Source organism: Tamandua tetradactyla, chromosome 3 (genome assembly GCF_023851605.1).
Source record: "Tamandua tetradactyla isolate mTamTet1 chromosome 3, mTamTet1.pri, whole genome shotgun sequence".
Taxonomy (NCBI): domain Eukaryota; kingdom Metazoa; phylum Chordata; class Mammalia; order Pilosa; family Myrmecophagidae; genus Tamandua; species Tamandua tetradactyla.
Genome location: NC_135329.1, coordinates 116369228 through 116389723, shown reverse-complemented (window position 1 = coordinate 116389723; position 20496 = coordinate 116369228). Strand labels below are relative to the sequence as shown.

Sequence of the window (20496 nt, the reverse complement as noted above, 5' to 3'; positions counted from 1 at the left end):
CTTAGTAACATGCATCTAAACCAAGTTTGCAGTTCATTTCATTGTCGCGTCGCTGGCTCATCAGGAAGAAAATCCTTTCATACATACATACCGAGAGAGATGAAGTTAGTCTCTCCCCGTAATTGAAAGTATCAGTGGTAAACTTGGCTGGAGGTTGATTAATGGTATATTAAAATCAGAGTCTTCTTGGTGAGTGCTAGATAAGGAGTTTTGCGCAAATTACTTGGTTACTAGGAAGCCTTTAAATTTTAATCATGGAAGTACTTCAGTATCATTAGAAACTGAAAGGACAATGGGGTCTGCTGGCAAGTTCTCTGAATTGTTGTGCTTTTCAGGCTCTCCTTCTGCCGTGCTACTGAGATCCAAGTATGGGCTGCAATCGAAAATCCTTTTGCTCCCCATGACTTTGATTGCTATTATTGTAATTTAATATTACACATTATCTTAGAATAAAATAGTACGTGGAAATGAGAAGATATAATGCAAGGGGTGGGGGTGGGGGCAATTGTAAAAGAACTCAAAATTAGTCCTGAAAATAGATTTAGGCTTGTAACTCTTCCCTCAACCCACAGCAGTTGCAGTGAAGAAAGCAGAATATCAAAGATGTTTAACTTAAGATAAGCACCAAGCATAAAAGATAGAAAAATTGGTTCTATTTTCAGAACTATCAAACTGTATTCTACTAGCTGCAAGGTGAAAAATGTAGTAGGCAGCAGACAAAGTTATACTAGCCTCAGTATATTTTGACATATCACACATAATGTTATATAAAAGCATGAGACTTTTATGTGAACAAGAATCCAAACTGTAATTGGCTATTTTAAATTGTTTTATACTAATGTCATGCCATGAGACTATTTGATTTCCAAAAGACAAACAAACTTTTTCCCTGTGTATATCAAAACCTACCTATGTGAGCCCTGTATACTTCAAAGCTTTGCTCAAGGAAAAAAAAGAAAGAGCTAGAACCATAAACACTAAAGCAGGAAAAAAATCTTAGAAATCACTTAATCCAGGAACCCCTATTTTACCAATTAGCAAAAGGAGGTACAGAGAAGAAACATTACCTCACCTCTATCCTTCAACTGAAACAAACTTCAGGGTATTGTTCTTAGATAATTTTTAGCATAGTTTAAAAGTGGGAATGGGAGGGGGCAGATTCTTTTATTATGTTTGGCTTCTACTTGTACTATTTTCTATCCTTTCTGCAACTCTTTTCTAAGAAATAGTGCAGGGAACTTGTGAGATTTAGAAAGAATCCCCTGAATAACTGTAAGAAACCAGTGCAGTTACTCTATTGACAACATTAAATTTTACCTGACCCCGGTGATCCTGGAACTCCTTAGCTCGACTAAACTTTAGACAGACCTTCTTGTCTTTAGACCCCTGACTTCCCTCACCTCAGCCCTTAAACAATCCAGATAGAATACAGTCCACCTGACCTCCACAGTAAACTCAGGTGATAGCATTTCAAATAGAGCCTTTCCACCTGCCTCCACAGTAAACATAACCATTGCTTTACCTCTCCTCCAATGCTCTTCCATTAGCTCATCCCAGTCCTCAAAAGCTCTCCTGCCCTCTGCTTCAGTGAGGTTCAGCCCTCTCTGCCTCCCCTGTAGTAATAGTAGTAATAGCCTTCTAATCTTTCTCTCTCTCTCTCTCTCTCTCTCTCTCTCTCTCTCTCTCTCTCTCTCTCTCTCTCTCTCTCTCTCTCTCTCTCTCTCTCTCTCTCTCTCTCTCTCTCTCTCTCTCTCTCACACACACACACACACACTATCCTTATGGTCTCTTTCCATCTCTTCTCTATTGTGCGTAACTGGATAAAGTCATCCTTGCTTGTTTTACAGTGCAGAGTTTTCTTTGACACTGATTGGCGGAATACTTAGGTGCTGGGATCCACACTGAGTTGCTTCATACTTGTCCATCTCCCTACAAACCTGCCAAAACTTCTCTCTTTTATGAAAATGAAAGGTAAACCAAGATCGGTGACTTATAATCCACTTGAACAAAATGTAATCTATTCAAGCATAGATCAAGCATGGAGCTCTTTAAGCACTGGGACCATAAGTATGCATCACATAGGAGATTCAGGAAAGCAATCATTTAAACATTTTCAATCCAATGTGGGAAGTGGAGTCATGAGGCATATACAAGATTGAGGAGCGCTATAAAAGTGATATGCCATAATCATTTCTCAATTATCTTCTATTAATTAATCTACACAATTAAAATTTTGTTTCTCATTTGGAAATAATCACAAACTTACCAAATAGTTGCAAGTATTGATACTAATTCAATTCTTTTCTACACCTGTGGAATATGAGTACTGCCCTCATGTCCCATAACTTCTGAATGATTTAGTATTTATTTTCTACATGGCCATGATACAACCACCAAAATCAGGAACTTAACATTGATAGATCATTTCCATTTAATTCAGAGAAGATCCAGTTCAGTGTTAAATTGTGTATTGAGTTGCTGTATCTCTTTAGTCTCCTTCAGCTTAGAATTCCTCAGTTTTTCTTTGACTTCCATAATCTTGATGCTCTTGAAGATTATAGGGCAGTTATTTGATAGAGCACAGTTCAATTTGCATTGGTCCTCATGGTTAGATTCTACTTATGCTGTTTTTTTTTTTTTTAATTGCATCCTGTTGAGTAGCCCATTATTTTTATAGGTTTCACTATTTATGATCATTTTTATTCCTTGAACAAAATGTTCCTTGCCAGGAATTCTGAAATAGGCACACATCACATGTTTCACCAGTGGTTTCACATAATTATTCAGAGTTTTTTCCCAAATCTCCCAAGTTCCTTGCACCATTTTAACATATACGATTAACAGATATTTTGTGGGGAAGTAATTTCAAACTTTGTAATATGCTCCTATTTATTCATTTATTTGTGTCTGTATGGGCTCAAGTTTACCTGTCATTCAATGACTTCTAATCCATTACTAACACTTACTTTGATGCTCAAATTATACTGTTTTATTTAGTGAGAACTCTTCAAGATAGTTTCTGTGTCCCTTTGACTTATCTCTATCATTCCTTGAGCGCTTCATTTTTTTTTTTTTTTTTTTTTTTGACAAACAGGAGTTCTTGGTTCACCTTGTACTTTCCATCTTCTAATCCTGGAAACAGAAACTTTAACCAGAGGTATTTGGTGGTATTTAAAGCCAAGATTTGACTTCCTCTATTTTCTTGGTTATTGGGGTACCATTGCTCTCAGGTGTTATCAGCACACAAAGCAAGGAAATATGTTTGTCTTTGTGTATATGTGCAGAGAATCATATCTATATCTACATCTATAGCTATTACTTGTTTATATATTATATTCATGTCTATATTTCTTTTTAGCTATATAATATTAGAGCTATACACATGTATAGATGAATGCATGTATCTTTACACCAATAACTCCAATTCCAAATTATTATCATAGGGTTTATTCTAATTCTCTATATTATAAAGTCTCTTCTTCTACAGTGAGAAATCTGCCTCCCATTATCCTCAATATATTTACTTATTTGATTAAACCTGTTTGTATACAAACTACGGTCTTCATTGCCACCCTCTCCTTGGCATGGACTCTGGACTAATATATCTTGAGCTCTAATCCCCAGTGATGGGCTTGTTAATGTAAGAATGCCTCTCTCTGCACTTGTATTCTCTCATCTCCACCTGTGCTACCCTGTGTGTGGTTGTCTCCCTTAGCCCACTCAGTTCCAGACATCCTGTTCTGGACCACTGCCATTTCCCCTGCTCTCCTTTATACCCCACCCCAAAAATTGTTCTACACTATCTAAAGACTTCAGGCCTGAATTATTTGAGAAAAGAAAGGATTAAGAAAAGAAGGGAAAGCAAAATGGAAGAAGAAAAGCTCTATATGGTCTTCAAATAACCTACTAATCTGTACTAAGTATGATCATTTTAGCACTCTATTAATTGCTTTTTGTTTAAGAGCTGTTTGGAGGAATGGACCTATGACAGACCATTGTGTCATAAGTTTTATAGGAGAGGCATATAAATATCTCATTGAAATATTTCAATCCAATGTGGGAAATGTTTATAATGAAATATATAATATTTATAATGAAAAGATATAATTTTCATCATACATTTTGAATATATATGTTTATAATGAAAATTATAATGAAATGCTTATAATAAAATAAAATAAAACAGATAAATTTATTGCCCTCTCTCTCACTCTCCTGAAAAGCAGAAGATGTGAAATAACTGCCTTCTGTCATGAATTCAAGTAAATTTCATGAAAGGCCAGATTTGCTGATGGTTTATACTATGGATGGAGCCTAGTGGACAGTGCCCTGGGTCTGCTGCCTTATTGCCAGGGTTCAGAAACATACCCTGCCACTTCCTGATTTGACATTGGGACAGTTACTTTACCTTTCTATAGCTCAGCTTGACTTTTTAAAAATAGGGACAATTTTAGTGGCTCACACAGAGGGTAGCTGTATGTCAATTCAAGTAAAATCCTTGTGATACCAGACATTAAAATGCACTAAAAAATGTTTGCGATTGGTATTATTTAATGAAGTGTTGCTGGTCATACCAAGCATATAATTCCAAAAGAAAATGGGCCTATACTTACCTGGACGAGGAGACACCATGATCACGAAGGTGGTGTTCCCAGGGCGAGGCTTGTCCATTGCACTCCGGGTGTGCAGACCCCTGCGATTTCCCCAAATGCGGGAAACTCGACTGCGTAATTTGTGGTAGTGGGGACTGCGTTTGCCCTCTCCCCTGGTGTGTTATACTGAAAGGAACATTTGAGCTGTGACCTGTTTTGGCAGTGTCTTCTGTTCTTGCCTTAAATGAGGTCAAGTCTGAAAACTTAAAAAAAAAAAAAAAAAAAAGAAAGTGGGCCTAGAGTTGATCATGAGGAAAAGAGCAATGCTTATAGAAATGAGATGGAGAGTAAAACACAGAATGTCAGTTTTCTGTTAGGTCTTGGGGAAGTCACTGGAAAGAAAGGGATAAAATAAAGCAAACAATACATAAGATGTTCTCAGCTGGGAGAGCAGCATGTGCAAATTTGAGAGGGGAGAAAGAACATTGGATGGAGAACAGAAATGTGGTCTGTATCTTTATAATAGTAGTAAGAGCAGGTCATCTAAATAATAGCAGCCAATAATTTGCATTCTACTTTCAGACTCTTGATATGTTATTTTAATGCATAATGATCCCCCAAGCTGTACAATGCTGACAGTCTCCTCAACCCTATATATTCTAAGAATCCATTAACTGAATTAGTCAGGATATTTTGTGCAGAATTTATTGACCAAAGGGATAGGATGGCTAGTTCTCCGATTGCATAAGCAAAGGACTGTCAGGATTGTCTTGTTCTGATATGTAGTTATGTATAAAAGACAGTTGGAATAGGAACTTTGGGAACCTATAGAATATGGAATGTTACTACTGACTTGGAGAGAACCCCTCCCTCCTAAGTTCTTCCTTCCACCAGTCCAAAATCCCAATTGTGTGTATGGTTAGATTTTAGATTGGCACTGTTAAGTAAGCATAGTTTAGAGAGAAATATCCACCTTCAATATTGATTTTAAATACCCTGTGTAAGGAAATAGGTTATATCATTGAATAATCAATAATATGCATGGCTTGATTAAAGATGTAAATGTAATTTCTACCAGTCCTGTTCCACAAGCTGATAGAACTTTATTAGATTGAGATAATAAGAGGCATACTGAATGAGTCTTTGATTTGGAAAGAAATCCCTAGGGAAATGGTTCACAAAGAAGCAGTGCCTTCAATCCAACTGCCCTATGAATGAAGCTTTGGCTCAACCAATGACATTACTGACATTCTCAGCAATTATAATTTTGGTTAAGACGGAAAGACCTTTGTGGGGTTGTAAACTTGAGAATATGAACTCTTGTCGACAGTGACTTGTTCCGTTCTGATTCCTGATGCTAGAGCCCTAGTCAACCACATCACAGATTTTCCATTTCTTGTTGGCTCTGGAAGCATACCTGAAATGCAGTTATTTATTTTTATTTTCTTACCCTTCCCTTTTCTTCTTATTCTTTTTCTTGCATTTGAAATTGACATGTAGGTATAAAATTATCTGTATTGATTAGGTCATGTGATTTACTTTGAGGAATGCTGAAGCTTTGTTTTATAAACATACCACCTTTGCCCTAAGTCATTTATATTTTATCCAGATTAGTTCTGCTTTCTGAATCCTCACTTTTTCCTTGTTTCTTATTACGTGCTGCTACCCATGGCTCAACAGAAACAGGAAAATGTGTCAAGGGATGCTTTCATGTAACTTGATTGCTGGAGATATACATGTACACATGTATGTGTGTTGGGTGTGATTGCAAAGGAAAAAACATAGATTTCAATATGATCATATTTTGAGCTTGAGAATTGTAAGGGGAAAAAAGAGATAAGAAAGAAGCAAAGTTAATTAAAATTGGGGGATTTCAATATATTCTCAAATGATGACGGGGTATCATTGTGGAAATGCCCAAAGACACAGGATTAAAACCTGTGGAACAAAATCAGAAAACACTTGCTTTAAGCTATTTTCACACTTAATAAAGTGCAGTGCTTGGCATTTTTGCATGTTGGAAAAAATAGTGTGTTATTCTGCACCTAAAAAAAGGTTTTTATATCAATTCGGGGTTCAGCCTCTTTGAAATGCCAACTTTCCTTATGTGTTTCATTGGACATTGTGAAGATGTCTATCAGTCCTTTGAAGTTCATCAGGTTATGTTGGATGTTTGAACATTTATAGACTTAATTGACCACAGATAGTTGCAAACTTATTCGAAGTATTTTCGTTGAGGTGTAATGTATAGGCCATATTAAAAAACAAAATCAAGAAAAGATTCTGATTAGCAGGAAAGATCCATCACAAATTAAGAATAAAAGTGTAATGCTGGTACTTCATGTTAGAGCAAGCCATTTAATAAAATCATGAAGTGAAACATAAGAAGGCTAGACAAGTTTGGAGTAGGCTAGATAAATTATTTGGAAGGCTCTGTGCCAATCTGCATAAGTGTAAGGATAAATTTGGCTGCTAGGCAATGAATGATTTCTGTTTTGATATCTGAAAATTTCAATCGGCATTTACTGAACACGGTTTCTCGTTATGATAATGACTGAGGGATTAATTATCACTATGAGAACAGTGACAATGGTACTTTGAACTGTACTTGTCACCAAATGACAGAGACTATTACTAGTATTTTTTTTTTTTAAGAAAGATGTGCATCTGTAAACATTTGACTCACTCAGGAAAAGTGATACTATTTAAATTATTAGAGTTAAATGACAAGGAGACAACATTTTAAAAACACTACTTTCATACTGGCTATCCTTTTTTACAGTTTTAATTGACCAGTTAAGGCACAGAATAATTAACAGTATCTGTGTGAATGCTTATGTCAAATGGATAGTTCAATTAGAATATTTGCTGGTTTTTTTTTCTAAAAATCTCTGCTATTGCAGATAGAATATTGTAAGGAATAATATTGCTAATCACCTTTCCAAAACAAAATCCTTCACTAGCTCAAGTGCAACAGATTAGATGTAAGGCATTAATGAGAATGGCTCAGCATACTGGATTTTAATTTTAGATTATTGGATACATGCATGGTAGGGAACGATATAATTGAGAAATGACTGTGTCACTAATTGATACTAATGTAAGCAAAGTAAAGTCTTTTTGTTATCATTGCTTTTACAGTAACTAGAAACAATATTTATTAAAATAATAGGATTGTGTAAATAATTATATTCTCTGCTTTTTCTTTGAGAGTGCTCCATATTTGCCATATTAAAGAAAGCCTCTGATTTAAGAGGATAGGAGGTACTGAAATACTGAATACATTTATTGTTAGTGGCTACCATTCTTTTATTAAACAATGTACCCAGTGGCATGATGAGCAAGATAACCATTCGACAGTTTTAAGTGGATACTCTTCCTGAATCTGCCAGTTCTTACTTTGATGAACTCTAGAGAAAACTGTCTTAATCCCTCTGTGATTTAGTTTCTTCATTTGTATATACAGTTATTTTAGAGCAGTAGCTCTCAAACCTGTCTGACAGAACTGCAGTAAGAAATAGATTTTTACTGTACATGCTGTTTGAATATATATTAAAATTTTCACAAAAATCTTTTTTTCTTACTACAATGTATACTGATATTTCTAGTTTTCCTTATCTATGGTAATCTATTTTTAAACTACTGGTTATGACCACTAAACTGGTCACATGCTAGGACAAATGATGAATTATGGCTGAAGTTTATAAAACCCAGGTTTAGAGGTACTTGGGTTTAGCTCACATGGTGGAGGGGATCAGAAGGAACACACTCATCTTTCAATAATTCAGTGAATGTCCCAAATCCTTAAAGGAAAACATGTTAGGAATACTGAAACCAATTGAATTGGTCAAACAAATAGTAAACTGTAAGTTGTAGCCCTATTTCTATTGGACTCTATAAACTCATTTTGATTTTCATCAGGACTGAAATTAAAGCACAAAAAATGATTGTAAGTGCCCATTTGTCCATGTCAGTGGGGCTTCCCCTAGCCTTCCAACCATCTCATAAGTCTATGAACATTTTTGTTTTTCCTTTCAAAAGTCAAAAGTCAGTGTTCCTCTGAAATGTATAGACAGCTCTTGTCCAGTTGTGACACAATCTTCAAAATGCAGTTAATTTATAAATTCTGGCAAATCAATGATAAATTGAAATTTAGAAATATTTCTTTTTGCTCATGCACTTTAAGTTAATTCCTTTGTTTCAGAGAAAACCTGTTTCCACAGGGAGATTTTCAAATTACTTCTAAAATGTGATAGAATTAGAAGTGATGCTGTGAAGAAACTGGAGTGGAAGAATCTGAGTTCAAAAGTCTCATTTTATTTCCACAAACACGGAGCAAATTGGAGTTGAGATGTTTTAGCTGTTTTTATCTTTGTCGTATTATACTTGTTGTTTTAGTGGAAGGATGAAAGAAAGAGATTTTGAGAGACAGTCCAGATGGAGAAACAAAGAGTAAAGTTTTGGGGGAGTAAATAGAAATTTAGAAAATAGTGCAAGATTAATTTCACAGATATGAAAAAGGGCAAATTTGGCCACCTTGAAGAACAAAACTAACCTTTAAAAAATGAACTTTTAAAAAAAATTTAAGAAATCAACTTTATAAGTACTATTACTAAGGATAAATACTAAGTAACAGTATTTATAAAATATAAAATATACAAAATATAAATAGTACTTATGAAATAATATTTATAAAATGTTGTTGGGTATTTGGGTATTGCTTTACCCTTCCATATAAATTTGATAATTGGCTTTTCAATTTCTGTAAAGTTATTTGTTGGAATTGACTGGGGTTTTGTTGAATCTGTAAATCATTTTGGGTAGAATTAACATCTCCACAATATTTAGTCCTCCAATCCATAAGCAGAAAATGCTCTTCCATGTATTTAGATCTTTGATGATCTATTAACAATGTTTTGTGGTCTTCTGGACAAGTCCCTTGAAGTTTTGGTTAGATTTATTTTAGATATTTTATTCTTTTAGTTGATGTTGTAAAAGGAAGTTTTTTCTTGATTTCATCTTCAGATTTCTCAGTACTAATGTATATTAGACTACTCATTTCTGTGTGTTGATCTTGTTACCCCTCCCCCCATTGAAATTGTTTATTAGCTTTAGCAGCTTTGTCATAGATTTTTCAGGGCTTTCTATATATAGGAAAATGTCTTCTGCAAATAGTGTAAGTTATACTTCTTGCCTTTTTTTAATTGCTTAATTGCTCTAGATAGAACTTCCATTGAGTAACTTGAATATTGAACATTGAATATTCGATAACAGTGGTGACAGTGAACATCCTTGACTTTTTCCATATCTTATAGAGGACATGTTCAGTCTTTACTATTGAGTATGATGTTTGCAGTGTTTTTTCAGATATGACTTTAATCATGTTGAAGAAGATTCCTTCTATTCCTATTTTTCTAAGTGTTTTTATCAAGAAAGCATTTTGTCCAATATCAACAGAGATGATCTTATGTTTTCCCTCTGTTCTGTTGTTGTGGTGTATTAAATTAATTGATTTTCTTATGCTGAATCAACCTTGCATACCTGAGATAAATCCTGTCTGATAATGGTGTATAATTGTTTTAATATGCTGTTGGATATGATTCGCAAGTTGTTTTTTTTTAATTTTGTGTTTATAGTTCCCTTTTCTTTCAGTATCTTTATCTGGCTTTGTATTAGGGTGATTTTAGCCTCATAGAATGAGTTTGGTAATGTTCCCTACCCTTCAATGTTTTAGTAGTGTTTAAGCAGGATTGGTATTCATTCTTCTTAGAAGGTTTTTTACATTTCCTGTGCAGCCATCTAGTCTGGGCTTTTACTTGGTGGGAAGTTTTTAATTACTGACTCAATCTCTTTACTTGTAATTGGTCTGTAATATCTCCTATTTCTTCTAGACTCAGCGTAGGTTGTTCATGTGTTTCTAGGAATTTGTCCATTTCATCTAGGCTGCATAATTTGTTGCATGAAGTTGTTCATATATCCCCTTATGAGCCTTTTTATTTATGTGGGATCAGTGGTAATATTCCCTTTTCATTTCTGATTTTACTTATTAGCTTCCTCTTTCATTTTGTTTTTTAGTCTAGATAAGTTTTGTCAATTTTATTGTTCTTTTAAAAGAATTTGGTTTTGTTAATGCTCTATTGCTTTTCATTCTCTATTTCACTTATTTCTGCTTTAATATTTGTTATTTCTTTCTTCTGCCTGTTTTTCTGGATTAGTTTGCTGTTCTTTCTGTAATTTCTCCAGGTTTAAATGTTATTTTATTATAAATTATTGTTATTTTTAATCATGGTTTTAGTAAGGATATTATAATGATCTCTGAGATGAGGTTTCTAAATGAGTTACAGTTATCTATAATTTAATTTAACAATAATAAAATATAATACTTCCAAAAATTACTATAAAAAAGAAGCATTGTTTCTGAGAAGGTTGAGAAAAACTGCTGAAAGCCCTTCACTGAATTGGTCATTCTAAATGCCTGTAAGTCACGCATTACAACTAAATAATCCTGCATAAAGTACATCACAGAATAATATAAGGAAATGGGAATTTGTTCATAGGCTTTTAATAATAATATTTATTGAACTATAACTATATCTTATAATGAATACATAAATTTTGTAAAACGCTAAGGGACAATAGTGGAGAAAAAGTCACTAGTAATTGTGATATAGAAAGATAGTAATTGTTAATATTTTGGCCCATTGGTTTTGGTAATATTTCATCTATGTATGTATAGAGTTCCTTAATAAAATATTATAATATTATATAAGCAATTTATATACCACTTTTTCTTTTTTTTTTTTTTTTTTTTTTAATTTTACATGGGCAGGCACTGGGAATCGAACCCAGGTCCTCTGGCATGGCAGGCAAGCATTCTTGCCTGCTGAGCCACCGTAGCCCGCCCATACCACTTTTTCTTAAATATTATTTTACCATATAATTTTTTTATTAAAAAGTTGTGGGTACAGAAAAAGCATGCACAAAATACAGAGTTCTCATATACTACTCTATTATTAACATCAAGTATAATGTGGTACATTTGTTACAAATCATGAAAGAACTTTTTTATATTTGCCCTATTAACTATAGTCCATCATTTACAATAAAGTTCATGGTTTGTGTTATACGCTCCTGTGTATTTTTTAAAGATTTACTACAGTAGCATATACACAAAGTAAAATTTATCTTTTTAATTTCAATCTTTTAAAATTTATTGAGACTTGTTTTGTGACCAAACATGTGGTCTCTCTTAGAGAAAGATGCATGTGCAATTGAGAAGAATGTGCATCCTGCTGATTTGAGGTGCAATGTTCAGTATACGTCTGTTAAGTCTAGTTCATTCATATTATTCAAGTTTTCTGTTTCCTTAATTTTTATTATTATTATTGTTATTATTTTTATTATTATTATTATTATTATTTTTATTTATTTTTTTTTTGCATGGGCAGGCACCAGAAAATGAACCCCGGTCTCCAGCATGCCAAGCAAGAACTCTGCCTGCTGAGCCACAGTGGCTCTCTGTTTTCTTATTGATCTTCTGTCTAGATATTCTAGCTATTGATGAACATGATATATTGAAATCTCCTCTATTTTTGTGGAGGTGTCTACTTCTCCCTTCAATTTTTCCAGTGATTGCTTCACATACTTTGGGATACCAAATTATGATTTCTTCTTGGTGGATTGGTCCTTTTATTAATATATAGTGTCCTTCTTTGTTTCTTGTAATAGCTTTTGATTTGAAGTCTATTTTGCCTGATATTAGTTAGCTCCTCCAGCTCTCTTTTGGCTGCTATTTTCTTCAATTATCTTTTTCCATCCTTTCACTTTCAACCTATCTGTTTCTTTGTGTATAAGATGAGTCTCTTTTAAACAACATAAATTTGGATTGTGCTTTTTTTTTTTCCATCTTGCCAATCTGTATCTTTCGTTTGGGTCATTTAATCCATTCTTCCATGTTATAGTAAAGGCTCTACTTACTTCAGCCATTTTTCCTTTGCTTTTTATATGTCATATATTTTTTCTCCCTTTTCCTTTATTGTAGTCTTCTTTTCTGTATAATTTATCTTTTGTGATATTTGTAACTGCTTCCTTTCTCATTTCCATTTCTTTGTGGAATATTTTAAAAATACTCTGTGGTTACTCTGTGGTTTGTATTACATGACCTAAGTCTGTAACTGTGTAATTTGAAAAGATACCAACTTAACTTCAACAGCATATGCATTCTCTGCTCCCACATCCTTCTGTTTCCCATTTTTATGTTAGTATTGTCCCATGTCACCACTTTATATTTTGTTTGTCCATTAACAGTAACTATGAGTATTTCTTATTCAGTGTATTTTAACTCTTATAGGAATTAAAGAGTAGAGCTATATTTTGAAGAGGCATTATTATTGGGTTTTGCACTTACCATTTAGTTACCTTTAGTGAAGATTTTCACCTCTTCACACTGCTCCAAGCCACTCTCTCCTGTCTTTTACATTCAACCCTAAGTACCCCTTTTAGCAATTGTTGTAGGTCATGTCTTATGTTGATGAATTGAAACTCTTCCTTACTTTCAAAGGATAATTTTGCCAGATAAAGAATTTTGACTAGCTGTTTTACTCTTTTAGTACCTTAAATATATCATACCATTGCCTTTTCATCTCAGTGGTTTCTGATGAGAAATTGTCCATATGTCTTGTTGAGGGTCCCTCATATATGAAGAATTGTTTTTCTCTTGCTGCTTTCAAAGCTCTCTTTATCTTTGGCATTTGACATTCTGATTAGTATGTGTCTCAGAGTAGGTCTATTAAGTTTTATTCTGTTTTGAGTAAGTTGTATTTCTTGGATATTTATATTCATGTCTTTCATAAGAGTTTGGAAATAACTCTGTTTATCTTCAAACATTCTTTCTGCCCCTTTTCCTTTCTTTTCTCCTTCTGGGATTCCGAGGATGAGTATGTTGGTATGCTTCTTACTCTCCTTTAAGTCGCTTAGAAAATATTCAATTCTTTCCTATTCTTTTCTCTATCTGTTCTTCTGACTGTGATTTTGATTATCCTGACTTCTAGTTCACTGATTCTTCCTTGTGCCTGTTCAAATCTGCTGTTGTATTCCTCTGGTATATTTTCAATGACCATTGTTGTGCCTTTCATCCCCATAATTTCTATTATGTTTCTTCTTAAACTTTTTAACTTTTCCTTTTGCTCACACATTGTTTCTTAATAACCTTTAGCTCCATATCCACCATTAATCTATTTCTGTACATATACTCTTTTTTCTACTTGAAGTGGTTCTGGAGATTTATTTGACATTCTTTGATTGGTTGTTCTACAGTGTGTGTCTCTCTGGAGTTTTCATTTGTTCTCTTGACTGAACCATATCTTTTTGATTCTTAGTATGGCATGTAATTATTTGCTGATGACTATGCATCTGATTATTTTGACTTGCTAACACTGAAGGTCAGTTTCTCTCTCTTGCTTACTCTGAAGGTCAGTTTCTCTCTTGCTTAAGGTTTTATTGTAGATTGGTTATGTGGTAAGGCTGTTTTTGATATGTGGCCAAACTTATACTGAACATTTAGATTAGCCTGTGATTAACTGTTCAGATTTTCTCATGTCTTTTACACCTGATTCTTCCCCTGAATATGCGGTGTACTTCTTATGATTTCTCTTTTATGTGTAATTGTTTCACCTCCAGAAGAAAACTTCCTTTCCTCTGTTCCTTCTCTGGATGGTAGCACAATATTGTAAGTGTAATTAATAATGCTGAGTGTGAGTGTGTTTAAAGCTACGGACATGTATGTCACTAGAAGGAAAGCTAGGGGATAAAACCTGGGACTGCAAATCACAGCAAAACTAGAGTGGATGCTGACTGTGGTTAATTGCATAAATATGCAAAAGTTCTTACATGAACTAGAATAAACATGTATCACTATTACAAAGTGTTAGTAATAGGGTAATATATGGAAAAATACAATTAACTCAAACTAAGGACTATAGTTAATAGTAACTTTCTAATATTCTTTCATTAATTGTAACAAAGGCAGTATGCCAAAGTTGACTGTCAATAATAGTATTACAATACTGTATAAGCAGTATGGATTTTGTTCTGTATGAAATGAAAATGTTCTCCTTTTAATTGTGGTGGTAAACATAAAACTTGATTATACCAAGAACCATTGATTGTACTCTTGGAATGGATTGTATGGTGTGAATAAAATTATTAAATTTTTTTCCCCCAGCTCCTATGATTTTTCTTAACTTTTCTTGATCATTAAGTGTCCCCTTTTCACTTCATTGTACTTTTCAGTTCTGGGATTGTATAACATAGCACTTTCTGCCTTCCAGAAGTTCAGTATATCAATGCTCCTTTTTTTTTTTGTTTTGTTTTTTGTTTTTTGTTTTTGTCTGTGAGGCTGTTTTGCCTCCAGTTACATACTCATTAAGGTAATCTGATTGTCAAAAAAGGCCCATTTTTTTGTGTCTGTTTAGGTGATTCAGCCATCAGAGCCTGGGTTGAGTGTGTGCATCTCAGGCCAACGGTTCTGCCATGGTCTCTTTCATTTCCTGGGGGCCCTACTGTATTTGTGTTTTGCTCTGGATGTCTGTGGACATGGGTTCCTGTACCTGCATATTCATATGTTTCTACCTTGCTACTGTGAGTTCTCTATGCTCTGAATCCTTGGCAGGAGGGCCTGGGGCTATATGTCTCCTCACCTGCATGGGACCCAGGAAGGGGGAAGGGCCCAAACTGGCAGGTCTGGTCACAGATCTCTCATTATTTTTTCCTCAATTCAGCATTTGGAGATTCCTTCTCTGCTGTCAATTGTCCTCCAGAGTTCCAGACAAGTTGTCTTCATCCATTTAGTAGTTGTTTCTGAGGGGAGACTTTTCCTGCGGATGTCTTACGGTACCACATTAATGAAATCACCCTCCTAGATCAACAATTTTTTTTTTTAATGCCTGCATAGTGTACCATATATTACTAGGGCAAATTTAAGTTTGATTTCAGTTATCTTAATTACATGTGAAAAAAATAATAACTGATGGGATATGAGGATGTCACTGGCATTCTAAAATTTGATTGATTGCTTTACCATAGCCTGGCTATTTTCTTGCTATTCTAGGAAACTATGACTTTCTTTTCCAAATCACAAATTATTTAATCCTTAAGATTGAGTTTGTTTTTCTGTAATAAGGGTAGTAGAGGGCATTTTTTTTGAAAGACATTAAACACTTTGATATAAAACAAAGTAAATGTGATTCAACCTAATAAACAAATAATTAAAGGCTGGAAAAAGAGGAAATGTTCAGAAAAATATAGTTGAGACTTTGACTTATTAAGGAAAAGGAATGATGAAATGATTGTTGATTATTATTATTTTTAATTTTGAAGTAAAATTCCAATCACCCATGAACAGCATTTGCAGGTGACTAAAACTTTTGCTTAATTCTCACATATAACCACTTTTCCACATTGGAACCTTCCATAAACAGTTGTCATTGCAAACAGCCTTGGTCGCAAGATGCATTAATAATGCCTATTATATGGCAATAGTGAATCCAATAATGTGTGTTTTTGATATAATTATTTTAAGTGACATATAATTAACTCATATCTTGTATATACCTAATAGTACTCTTCAATTAACATGCAATAACGGCATTCATAAATCAAAGTTAAATGCTTACTGAAGACTCTAAGTTTATAGCATGTTACTCTCCAAACCTTTCATGATTTATACATTTATACCTCACTGGTGATTAGTGTATATGTTCTTGGATTGTGACCAACTTTGCCATTATAAAGTAACATCCCAGGGGTCTAATAAAGTAAGGAACAGTTGATTTAGTTAATTTGGTGAATTTGTATATTCATCTCAAGCCCAGGGATTTTGATCTCCCAGGTGCAATACCAGCTGCCTCTATTAGTTGTGCAGGGTAGCTCCCAGGGTATAGTCTCCCTCTTTTTGACTTTTGAGAATATTTTTGTCCTCTTGAATTAGACATTTAGATGTTTTCTTTCCATATTCAAGTTTTTAGCCATCGACATAGTTTAGAAGTTCTGAAGGAATCCACAGACCATTTCTAGTATACACCTTTTTTTTTTTTTTTTTTTTTTTTGGCATGGACAGCCTCCAGGAATCGAAGCCAGGTCTCTGGCATGGCAGGTGAGAACTCTGCCCCTGAGCCACTGTTGCCTGCCCTACACCATTCTTTAATTTAGTTGTGTCTCTGTTGATTTGAAATTATTCTCTTCCTGTCTCTATAGGTATAACTTCTTTTCTAAGTGCCAATAAAGCATTCAAATTTTGTTTTAAACTTGAGGCAGGAACCACCCATTTATTTGCATTTGAGAGGCAATAAAATTTAGTGGTTATGGGTCTAGATTTTGGGAAAGACTTCCTGGATTTCAATCCTAGCTCCACTACCTAGTATAGATAATGTATCTCCATGAAAAGTCACTTCACCATTTCATACCTCAGTTTCTCTTCTGCAAAATGCAGGAGATAAATAGTTCCTGTTTTGTAAGGTAGTTGTGAGAACTATATAAGCTAATTCATGTAACACACTTTCATAGTGACTTTGAATAAACATCACCCATCACTGGATTTGTCCTTAGCCTCTAATAACATACAAAAGATAGTAATAATTGCATAGATGTTATTGGATGAATGAATGAATATTTTAGCTGCAATAGCTCATAGATATTACATTTCCCAAATTACGTTATATACAACAGAATGATAAAAACAGTTTATTTTATATTCCCTAAAACATGCAGTGTTTTATACTACAAATGACATCTAATGAATGGGATATGTGCTATAAAATTAACAATAAATACTATAAACCAAAGTACATTCTATCCTAGAATCAAATTTTTTAGGATGACTTCATATGAATTAGTTTCAGAAAATATATAAACCATAACCATCAAGATCATCTCTCTTTCTGAATGTATCTCTTTTTGATGTATATTGAATTGTGTGTGTATCTCTATATATTAAATATGTATATTGAATTTTGCAATTATCTTTCTGAAAAGTAAACTATAAGAATGTGACTCTTATGGACTTTGGTACTGTTCACTTAATACTGCAATAGTATTCAAATATTTCTGAGACTTTGTTCCCAGAATAAATTCATTCTGGCAATGGAGTAGAATCCAGAATTAAGACCTTTATATTCAAAGTAATTAGTAGTACTTAGTAGTATTAGCAGCTTGACCCTGAATTCTGTGGTCTCTTCCCTAGACTATGTATAGATGTTCGTGTCAAACAGTTCCTAACCAGTGTACAATAGATATTAAATTATAGGGAACACATAATAGAGGCTGCAGAGCAGCTTGGCAGTGGAATGTGCATCTGGAAGTTGACAAGAGTGGATGTAAGTTAAGGGGATATTAAACTTGACTCACATATTTATTGTAATGTTACAAGTTGCAACTTGTTTCAGATTTTCTTAGAGATTCTTAAAAATAAAATATATTCCACATAGTCTGCTGTTCCATTTCAACTTAAGAGGAAAAACATGTCATTGATATCGCAAGAGCCCAGGAAAAATCATTTTGGTGAAAATCTGTAATCTGTGATTAAAACTTTGAAACCTTTCCTAAATAACAATTCTTTTTTTTTAAGTAAGAGGATGAGTCATTCATACTCTAAGATATACATGGTATACAATGAAAGGTTCAATATAAGTTAACTTAGCATAGGGAGAAGGAAATTCAGAAAGCTGAGGTATGTTATTACCTTGTATATTCATACTCCATCATTCTTATGAGAAAAGAACTATAAGTTTTACACATTAATTTGTATATTACTGAATTTGATTTTTAGGTTAATTTGTGTAATTGTGAATTTGTACTGTGTCATTTGTGAATATTGTAAATATATAATGTTGCTTCTAGATGCTGCTTTCAGAAGAGATATGTTCAAAATGTGTAAAACTTTATTAAACCCCTCTTCTCCCTCATTCCGTTAGTTAAATCACTGTGGATTTGACTAATTTGGATTTAGAAGACAATGGTAGACTATTCATTGAAATAAATTTAATTGAACTTCTGATTCAACAGCTATATTTCATTTCCCCATTCTTTCCTCTCTTCATTTTCCTATCTTCCTCATGGCTATATTTTATCATTGTCCTTGTAGCCATAATTTATTCATTCCATTACTCCTTCTTTCTGTTCCTTCAATTTTCCCTTTGTCTTTCCCCTTCCTCCATTTCTTCTCTTTGTTAATGAGCCCAGATTCCCATGGTCTAACCTCTGCATCAAGTTTGTTTCCCATGCACGGGAACACAAGCCTGGCCTTAGAAAAATAGAGGTGAACAAAAACCAGATAGCTATATTGTTGGCTACTCTGAGCATAGTCTATTAATGAGGCATTCAAGTTGGCTCTAACCAGGACATAACTTTAAAAACTTTTTTATCTGGATGCCATATTTAACAGATTTACTAGACCATCTCCTCCATTCTACCCCTTAGTCATTATGTATGCTTTGGAGTTGCATGCAGCTTTGGAAAATCCCAGGAGGGATGTTTTTTAGAGCAGAGTTTCTCCATCTTTGTTCAGATCTCTGTGTAAGAGAAAGATGCTGGTTATCAATTTGGATTTTCACTGATCTGCCATATTTACTTATAACACATCAAATACCTGCAAATTAACTCTACTACAAACTTTCTAAAGATAATGCCACTGAAGTTACTTTATTTGCAGGGTAGGCAAAATAACTTTTGAATACAGAGACAAGATTACTTAGTCTCAAATATATTTCCTCTCTCTAAAAAAAAATTCTATTTAAAATAGAGACGATCAAAATAACAAATCAAAGAGTGATTCTTTGCACGTTACCTTAAATGTGAAAGAGTGAAATTTATAGCTATAGCACTTTTGTTTATGTGTTCTAAGATATCTAAGTGGAGAATTGTTAACCAGGATGCACTTTAATGAAAAGAATGACACATTTTGAAAAACTACTTTCTACATGTAGATGGAATTTCTTTGACGAGTTTTTGGGTGAATCATATTACTAAGGCATTCTGAATTAACAAGATCCTTTGATAATTTGGCACTTTTCTGAAATATTTTTGAAAGCCTTTTACAAAACTAATATTAATATATTTGTAAAGTTTCAAAGAGGTTAAGTTTGTACAGATCTGGAATTCTTAAAGGAGAAAGAGAGAATTAAACACTCACTGGGAAACACCTTAGGAAAGAAAATATTTCTTTTAATCAGATTGAGTTTGCTGAATTACAATTTTATTTCCACTGTTGTTTGGATTTTTAGTTTTGCCAATGTTTCTTGTTATTAACAGGTCTCTGTCTTGTAATTTTCCAGTCTTCCTGTTTCTTCTTTCTACTGCCTTTATTTTTAATGTCAATTATATAAAAGTGTAAGTGAAGCATTCTAAGTCCATTGCTGGGGTTCTTTATAAAGAGTCTATAATAGGTTTTTATAAATCAGAATGAATGGAATACGTTTGAAAGCAACTTCTGCCCACTTCTGACCCAGTCTTGCTCAGGAGTGGGCAAGATGTAGAAGCACAGAGATGTCTTATCTGAAGTCTCTGTTCTCATTTGGCAAATCTAAGAAAGTGAAATTGGTCACAAAGCAGTTGCAAGGCTACAGGCTTTGTTACTGTGCCCACTTTCTTACTGAATTCTTTCTGCATCATTTGTATCATTAATAGAACAGTTCTCTGGAACGTATTGCAGACTGATTTTCCTGGATAAATCTTCTTGCCTCCTTGCACCTTAGACATACTGGCTTTCTTCAGTCTCCTCATATTCTTTCCAACCTCAGAGCCTTTTCATATGTTGTTCTTCCTGGCTGAGATAATTCTTTCTGGATTTGTACTGCTTTAATTGTTGCTCATTTTATAAATAATAGCTTAAATGTGAGCTACTCTTGCTGGA

At 33.9% G+C, this 20496-nt stretch overlaps 1 long non-coding RNA gene and 1 other non-coding gene across 9 annotated transcripts in view; one reads left to right on the top strand and one right to left on the bottom strand.

Moving 5' to 3' along the window:
• The window catches only part of LOC143677607 (uncharacterized), a 359256-nt gene that overhangs the window by 278271 nt on the left and 60489 nt on the right, over positions 1-20496 (bottom strand). The gene's annotated exons all lie outside the window — the stretch shown is intronic.
• LOC143678421 (U1 spliceosomal RNA) lies at positions 4606-4768 on the top strand. The gene has a single exon (XR_013173232.1). It is a non-coding gene; the product is annotated as a U1 spliceosomal RNA (small nuclear RNA).